The sequence below is a fragment of the Hevea brasiliensis genome, chromosome 17 (assembly GCF_030052815.1).
Source record: "Hevea brasiliensis isolate MT/VB/25A 57/8 chromosome 17, ASM3005281v1, whole genome shotgun sequence".
NCBI lineage: Eukaryota > Viridiplantae > Streptophyta > Magnoliopsida > Malpighiales > Euphorbiaceae > Hevea > Hevea brasiliensis.
The window spans coordinates 24616409-24625005 of NC_079509.1; positions in this window are offsets into that span (position 1 = coordinate 24616409).

Consider the following 8597-nt stretch of genomic DNA (forward strand, 5'->3'; position numbering starts at 1 on the left):
ATTGGATAGTTTGGCATGCCAATAGGGTATTGTTTTAGTAGTACTGCGAAAGGCTTTATGCCTGTATTCATGGCTTTATGCCCGTATTCATGGCTTTATGCCCGCATTCATGGCATTATGCCAACATTCATGGCTTCTACATCCGATTATGTTTTATCATGGCTTTCTAGCCATACTGACTGCATACGTGGTTGACGTTTTGCGTCCCATGGTATGACGGCCCGAGGCACCAAGGTGTCCAAAGTACAACGACTTATCCAGCTTTAGTCACTGCACATAGGTTACTTGGGCAAAGGAAATTTATTGAGATAAGTTAATAATATTAGCAATTTAAAATATTAGAAATTAAATAAAATAAATGAGTAAGATGACCTAAAATAAATTAGAATAGTTATTTATTAGAAAGAATCGAAATGAACTGGACAGATATTAAAATTTACTTATTATGAGATAATCTGAGACAACCTAGCAAGTATTGGGAAAATGCTAAAAGATTAGCAAAGAAAATTATAAAATAAATAAATATTGCAAATGAGACTTATATAATAATATAAGCATAAATTTATTATTTTCGATCATTTTTTCTTGTACATTATTATCAGACATTGGCGAAATAAACGCTTCCAATGAAGACTAAATTAGGATAAAACATATTAAATTTTAGAAACCGCATGTGAAGTATAAATAGATCTTAATTATTTGAATGATGTTTTATTTCTATCTTTATTTGTATATTATTTCCTTGTTATATTATTGCACCACTAAGCAACAATGCTTAGCGCGATGGAATTGTTTCTCGCGCAGTAATCAAGCTAGAACCCACCGGACGCTTGGATCGAAATTTTGAGAGTTCAGATCTGCAGAGTGTCAAAGGTTGTCACCTCTCAAGAATGCATGTAGATAGGGCTCACATTAAGCATATCATGTATTTTGTGTATGTTAATTATTTCTTATATTGTAATATAAATTAGCAAATTGTAATTAATTTGTATATCATGTAAATTATGAAATTTTATAATTATTTTGTAAATTATGTAAATTAAGGAAATTTGAAAATTTTGCTTATGTAAATTGAGAATGTTTACATATGAATTGAGTACGAATGAAAATGTATGGAAATGATTATGAAATTGAGTTATATGAATGAGATGTGAATTATGAGATGAATGATTGAGAAATGAAATTGAAAAATGTTGAGATTTGATATTGGAGTTTGAGAGTGATGAGATATAAATATTGGAAGTGTTTTTCACAGGTTCCGAAGAACTGTTTTCTCCATTTTTAGCTGGTACTCTGCCAGATTTTCTTTAAAATTTTCGGAACCTCAAATAAATAATAATTTTGATAAATGGCTTAAATAAATTATATTCCATAAACTATATTCAAAACTATGACAAAAAAATTAATTAAGGAAAAAAATAGAGTGTGCCGGTACACCGTGTGACATATCTTACCCGGATATACTGTAAACGGGTAAGGGGTGTCACAGCAACACACTAATTTCCAAATAAGATTCTCAAAGCCAAAACAATAAAAAATTATTCATAACTCATTTCTCCAAATAAATTTGCTAGTAAAAGCAGTGAATATAAAAGTATTGTGCACAGACACAATTTAAAACTATAATGTTCAATTAACTTTTTAAGTAGAAAATGAGAAGTCAAAATAAATATTGTGCACAAACACAATTTAAAATAATAACATATAAATAATCATAATTTATTTCAATTGAAAAATTTAAAAGAAATAAATATTGTGCACAAACCTCTAATAACTGTCTCCTGGCCTTGACTCAGTGTTTCTTTCCCTTTCCCTGAGTCTTTGCTAACTGAGAAACACAATTTGAAGTGTTTTAGTACTCATTTAAACTGTCTCTAACGATAATGCTTGATAATTAATTCATTGAATTCTATTATTTGCTTAGTCAACCTAATATGTCGACCCTCGATGCATTCTAGGTAAATTAGGTTTTAATGTTACTAATATATCACATTTGTAGCCTTTTTGGGTTGGTACATGTTACCCAATTCATTTCCATGTAAATTGCGTTTTATTGCAATTTGCTGGATTCCGGGATACTAGTTTGACCTAGCAGGACGACCTAGTTTCCTCGGTTTTCGGGTTTCGGTCGAAACTACAAACTTGTAGATCTATGTCTTATTGCACTCAGGGCAAAATTTCAAGTCATTCTGAGTTTACTAGACCAAGTTATGGTCATTTTACTATTGCTGGTCAGAATGTACCAAAATTGGTCACTTTAAGTCATTTTAGGTCAATTTTGGTTTGGCCAGCTTTTGGACCCGAACTTGTGCAAGCTTTTTGACTTGCCTATGGTCATTTCTGGGCTTTGGTGACTTCATAAGACTTGTAGATATAGGTCTTAACTATTCATAATAAAAATTTTAGGTCAATTGGACCTGTTTTGAGTGAGTTATGGCCAAAACACTAACTGCTACCCAAATGGTCAATTTTCAGGCCTTAATTGCACTAATCCAGATTTGGTCATTTTTCAAGTTACCTTACAAGCAGAATTTTGGTAAGCTTCCTTCATGAAAGTTAGCACTTTTTGTGCCTAGTTTCACCTCCAATTGGTCTCATACCAATTAGAGCCACACACTTAAGGTTCTAGGCCCATAACATAAACTGCCCTATTGCATTTTATTCATTACTCATCAAAGGACACTTTTAACACTTACCAAACTACACATTCATGCCAATTCTGGTTTGTAACATTATCTAAACATATTTCACAACATATTGGTGGTCATTTTGGCAGCTTATAATCACACTTAATATGCACCATATAGTACAGAATTTTTCAAGCTCAAATTACAATAATTCAATAACCTAACCTAGCTCATTTACATGTCCTACCTCACACCAACATACATATACACAAGCTGCCATAACAAGTACCACAATTCAACATTAATATTCCATAAACCAAATATGAAATAACATTTTTATGGTTCAGCATTCAAGCTACCGATTCATACACCTCTCTCCATTAATGTCCAAGCTTCCAAATTCAAGTATACATTCACAATATACTTAGTATACATCACCCAATTTATTCCTACACATATAAACACATAATCAACCCTTTAATCTACCATTTACAAGTAAGAATAAACTGTCCTTAAGGAGTTTCCATGGCTACCAAAAATACACCTCTCCCTTTAAACATCAAACCTCAAAAATCTTTCCATAATTCAAGTACCCATAACATTCTTACTAACTTTAATGAAGCAATAACCAAAAACACAAACTTACCACTTTGGAAACTCTTCAAAACCTCTCCAAAACTTGGTCTTCTTGTTGCCTATCTACTGCCCAAGGTGTATGGACAATCTTTAATGAAGGAAAGTGCCAAGAAAGGAGTTTGAATCTCACATGCATGGAGCTTCCAAGTCATGCGGCAATGGAGGTTTGTTGGGAGCAAATTTCGGCTGGTTCCAAGGTTGAAGATGAAGATGTGTATTCTACCCAAGATGATGAGTTAGTGGTCCACTTTGATGGGTAAATGGAGCACTAAGCTTAACTTAAATATTAGTTTATTCATAAGTTTTATTTTCCCACATTTAACTCCCCATTTTTGCTATTTATATTAGGTACCACTAATTTAATTTTTCATGACATTTTTCAAGTGTAATATTATTTATTTTTAATGGACATTTAGGTCAAAAGACAACTCGGGGTGTCAAATGACCACAATGCCCATGTTCAGGTTGCATTCCCGATTTTTCGGTAACACCGAGTTTGGTCTGTTTTTCGATTTCTCACTTTTCTTTGTACTAATTAATTAATTTTTCTTTGATATTTCTAATGGTATTTATACTTCAATAGGTGTCTATCTAAGTCCTAAAAAAATATTTTCTAGGGTTTCCCGTAGTCCAGAGTTAGTCAACGGTCCACGCCGTGACTTCCCTATGATCACCCATCATTGGGTTCTCACCGCTTAACTTGGTTACATTTCTTTGCTATTATTTTTTCTTTATTTTTCTTATATTTTCTTTTCTTGTATTTCATTATTTTATGTCTCCTCATCAATATCTAAGTGTAGTTCTAGGCATCCTAGCTGTCTGGACAACACTGGTCATAGGAACAGTAGAACGCACTATCGAACATAGGGGTGTTACACAATCTCCACAGTTCATAACATTTTCAAAACAGTTAAATAAATTCATTCCCATTGCATTCAAAATGTTTGATTTCATTCACAAGTTAGTTCACAGACATAAAAAGCCAAAAGACCATATTATAACATATGACTGTACAACTGCTCAGTTACAAAAGTACATATGACTGCAAAATTATTTACATCAACTAATTACAAGGTTATAATTAAATACCGTACAAAAGTATCTGAGTAGTCCCCAAAATCAGCAACTCACTCTGTTGCTTTTTCCTTGTCTCTATCTGCGACAGCAAAAGAAGCTATCGCTGAGTATAAAAATACTCAGTGGTGCACAATAAAGTATAAAATGCATAATATAAAATATTTATTATCAATTCACAGTTCAAATATTTCACAATCACATTTCAATTTTCAAATCACATTTATAACAAATCACAATTTAAATATTTCGCAATTTTCAAAGCTTAATATAACACAAATCTGATTAAACAATTTAATAAGCACAGTGTTGCCAATCAATAACACAACTTAGGCGATGACACAAAATTTCCAAACATGCCGTGTTGTACACCACGACAAGGCAAACTCACCCCACTAATCGAAATCAATGAGGGAGGTGGCTAGCTAGCTAATGAGTAGTCATTCAAACTCACCTCAGACTAGCAAGCCAGAGAGGAAGGAAAATAATTAAATATGAAACTCAACCCTACAAGTGGAGGAGGAACATAGTAAGGGACTGCCATGCCAAGTGTGAATCAAAAATAATTTCAAAATCATATTATTCAATATTTCATGCAAAACATTAATCAATTTTCATTTCAAATTTCTATTTACAAAGTAGGAAACACAACATTTCTCAAAGCATTGTTTAGCATAAATTGCTTCAAAATGTATTCAAATAAATTTTCTAATAGCAAATCGAAAGTGAAAAGTTATTGTAACACCCCTATGTTCGGTAGTGCGTTCTACTGTTCCGGTGACCAGTGTCTGTCCAGACAGCTAGAATGCCTGGAACTATACTTAAATGTTAGTGAAAAGACATGAAATGATGAAATACAATAGAGGAAAATACAAGAAAAACAAAGGAAAAATAAAAGCAATGAAATGTGACTAAGTTAAACGAGCCAAACCCGTAGCGATGGGTGACCGCGCTGGGAAGTTGCGGCGAGGACCGTTGACTAGCCCTGGACCGCGGGAAACCCTAGGAAATATTCTTAAGACTTAAATAAACATCTATTGAAGTATAAATGACATTAGAAATATCAAAAAAAAATTAATTAGTACAAAGAAAAATGAGAAATCGAGAAACCAACAAAAATCGGTGTTACCGAAAAATCGGGAGTACAACCCGAGGAGGGGCATTTTGGTCAATTGACACCTAGAGTTGACTTTTGACCTAAATGTCAATGAAAATAAGTGGTATTACATTTTGCAAATTTAATGAAAATGAAATTAAAGATAAAATGTAATTTAAGGAAATTTGAGGCCATAATTGCAATTAATGGAAACCTTAGTTATTATAATGTTTAATTAGGATGAGTGGAGCACTGAGTGGGATTATATAAACTATATAAAGATAGATTTTTCCTCTAACACTTCATGAATCTTCTTCTTCCTCCAAATAACTTCATTTGGCCGAATGAAATTTCTTCCCAAAATCCACCATTAACATCCATCTTTGAGCTCTCTCTCACCATGATCCAAGCTTCCATTTGTTAAAGTTCCTTCATTAAAGTTGGAGTACACATCTTGGGCAGCATTTTGGGAGCAAAAAGGGAGAGATTTGAAGAGGTTTGACAAGTTCCATTTGAGGTACATGTCCCATTTTTATTTATTTCTTTGTTAAAGTTTATGTTGGTGTTGTGGTGAGTTGATTTATGGAAGAAATTTGAAGAAATGGTTGAGTTATGGGACTGTCCATTTTTGGCAGCCATGAGAGTCAAAGATTTTGAGCTTTTCTTATACTAGATTGATGGGTAATGAAGTTAATTAGGCCAATTACATGTATTGGTAATTTAATGTTATGTGTATGCTTGAATTAGGTATTTGATGTGAGGTTGTGAATTGAATATGGCAATTTGAAACATATGTACAATTGGGCAGTTTTGATATATGTGAGAGAGCTTTAATTTCATGTATATTAATGTTGATTATGAGTTAATGGAATGCACATTAGTGGTTTTGATCAATGGATTAGGGTTTGAAGGTTTATATAAGAGTTGGATATTGATTTCATTGAATTGAGTGTAATGGATGTTTACTTAAATAGAATAGCTGCTGGATGTTTAAGTGAATTGAGTATTGTTGGACATTTCATTTCATTAAACTGAGTTGTTGCTAGAAAAATTGACAAATTGAGTTGTGGTTGGACAATTGACCAAAATGAAATGTGAATGGTGTTCATTAGAAGTGCCAATTTTCAATGCAAAGTATGGTTAGTAAAAACAGTATACATTTTAGGTTATAAATGGAATTGTGTGACTTTAATTGGTATGAGACCAATTAGAGGTGAAACTAGTCACAAAAAGTGTCAACTTTTATGAAGGAAGCTTACCTAAATTCTACCTAGAAGGTGACTTGAAAAATGACCAAATCCGGATTAGTGACTTGAAAGCCTGAAAATTGACCATTTGGGCAGTAGTTAGTGTTTTGACCATAACTTACTCAAAACAAGTCCAAATGACCTGAAATTTTTATCATGAATAGTTTAGACATAGTTATACAATTCTTATGACGACACCAAATCCCAAAAATGACCAGAACCAAGCTAAATAGCTTGCACAAGTTCAGGTACCAAAACTAGCCGAACCAAAAGTGACCTAAAAATGACCTAAGCCTACCATTTTAGTGCATTCTGTCCAGCATTGGTAAATTGACCATATCTTGGTCTACACAACTCAGAATGACCTGAAATTTTGCCCCACGTGCAATAAGACATAGACCTACAAGTTTGTAGTTTGGACCAGAACTCGAAAATCGAGGAAACTTGATCGTTCGGCTAGGTCAAAATAGTGCACCGAAATCTGGTAAATTGCAATAAAATGCAATACACTTGGAAATGAAATTAATAACATATACCAACACTAAAGGGCTATAAAATGTGACATATTGGTAACATTAGAATTGACTCACTTAGAGTGCATCAAGGGTCAATATTATAAGTTGACTAATAAAATGAATTGAAGGGAATAGTACCAAGAAAATTTAGATATTGGATTTTATGGTTGGAAACAAATTCATTGAGTACTGAAACACTTTAAATTGTGTATTTCAGTTGATAAGGATATTGAGAAGCATAAAGAACATTAAATCAAGGCCTAGTACCAACTCGAATCAGGTTTGTGCACAACTAGTTTTTAACTGATTTTGTTCTGAATATTTCATATGATTAAATGACATATTTTTCTTATATATTATGTTTAACAAGCATTGGATTTAAGTCAATGATTATTGAAATTGTTATAGTATGTATGAATTTAGCTTTGTGAAATGGTATTTCCACAAGTATTAAGCATTGTTGTGGATTGAATAAATTATATTTTAGAAAATTATGATAGAACATGTTTTGAATTGTGATGGGCAATTTGCATGGAAAAATGCAAATTTATGATTTGAATTGTGATGAGCATAAAAGTTATTGGATATTGGAATTGACTTTGAATCGAATTGTATTATGATTTATGCTCACTAAAAGGATTGTGATATTGTTTTATATCTCACTATAGATGCTTCACTAGGTTATTACCCATCTCTCTCATTTGTTGAGAAGACAATGGAGTTAGTTGTGTTTTGAATATCATGGTACGTACACAGGCTTAGATTCTCCTCTTATTAGAGGTTAGATCTAAATTTTTTTTTTTATGTTATGTCCCTTTCGGAAGATTCATTATTGTGGTATATACTGTACACGATGATTCGACCTCCCCGACCATAGGGAGTTAGAATCACCCTGAAGATGGCCCTTTCGGATTAATCTTGCATAGTTAGTGAGATAAAGAATGGTTTTTGAGATAAAGAACAATTTTTGAGATAAAGAATGTTTTTTAATAGTAAAGAATTGTGATTTCAATTATGATTTATGTATAATTGATTTTGTTGGAATTGCCTTAAATGGTTAGTTATGATTTGATAAATTGAATTTCGTGATCAAAGTCATTTTATACAAATGATTTATATTATTGGCAATGAATATTTTGAGTTTTGGAATTTGATGAGTATCCAGATTTCCAAATTATTTATTGTAAATTTTGTCAATGTATATTATACGATGTTTTAAATTATAGTTGTGCACCACTGAGTTTACCACTCAGCGATAGCTTTGTGCGCTGTCGCAGGTGAAAAGAGCATAGAGAAATTGAGTAAGCTTCTTTGAAGACACATTCAGATCAGCTCCAGGTATATCATAGGTATACCCATGTACATAGATTTTGATGTATGCATGTAATAATATGTATGTAAA